We start from the raw sequence: 1,228 nt of genomic DNA, 5'->3' as shown, positions 1-1,228 counted from the left end.
GTGGCCAATGGACATTATGCTCAGGCCTCAGGCTCAAGCTCAGGCTCAGCCAAGGATGCCAACACTTACCGCGTTCCTTTCCGTCGCTCTGGCATTCCATTTCTGTTGTTAGAGCTAAAACTCAGATATGATCAGCCAAGAATCCAAGGGAATTGATGGAATCATATCAAGCATGAGAAGCAGCAGGAAGAATACTCATGATATTGCTGACTTTGAGGTAACAACCAAAGTCCTCAATGAAGACTTTCAAGAATTTGCCCTTTCTCACGAGGGTCGGCTCTATCTTTGCTTTTGAATTTGGTGCTTGCTTTTTCCTACTCTTTTAAAAAGAGGGTGTTTTCTCGCTGCAATTGGCGAGCTTTCTTCACTTTTTTTTTTCTTCTACATAGTTTGAGCGACTCTTCTCCTCAGTCTTCTAAATAATCTTCTTATTTTTTCTTTTTCCTTTTCATTCGCATCTCTCTCATTGCCATTATTATCATTATCGTCTCCTTCACACTCGTCGCCATATTCATTTATCCTCTCCCTTGTCTTCGGTTGCTATCCTCTACCACACCACACCATCCCCTCTCTTATTCTTCGCTTCTATTCATTTTTATCCCACCACCTACTCTTCATCAAGATACGCGCGCCCCTCCCCACTCCCTCTCCCCCAACACCTTCTCCTTCTCCTTCTCCATCTCCTCCCCTCTTCTCTCAACTCTCCCCTCCACTAACCTCCCGACATCTTCTCATCCCTCCCTTTTTTTTGTTACCTAACCCTCTTCCCTCCGCCCTATGCCACCAACATCCTCCCCGAGCTCAAGCTTTCAACCCTACAAATGCTAGGGTTGGTTGAGACAAAACCGACAGTGTAGTGACTTAGGCCATTTGGTTTTTCATGTTTTATTTTTTTAATTTTCTGCATGACAGTAATAGCTACATTGTTTTAAGATCTACGAAACGTCATTACTTAAATTTTGTTTGTCTTTTGTAGTTGATGCTTGTGTCTTAATATTGTACCAGTAAACGGAGCTATTCAAAATACCTCCAACTATTTTTATGTAATAAAATTATCAATGGGCTTTCATCAAATAAATAAAATAAAATAAAACACATTAATTTCCCTACGAGGAGATGCATATCTTAACAATCTGTCCAACATTTAGCTAGCCAAAAAAACAGCAGCCATAACACCTAATTATTATAAATTTGTAGTTGGCATTCCTACTGCATAAATTATAGATAA

Source organism: Typha angustifolia, chromosome 7 (genome assembly GCF_048772165.1).
Source record: "Typha angustifolia cultivar Huaian chromosome 7, ASM4877216v1, whole genome shotgun sequence".
NCBI classification, from domain to species: domain Eukaryota; kingdom Viridiplantae; phylum Streptophyta; class Magnoliopsida; order Poales; family Typhaceae; genus Typha; species Typha angustifolia.
This window is presented reverse-complemented; position numbering follows the sequence as displayed.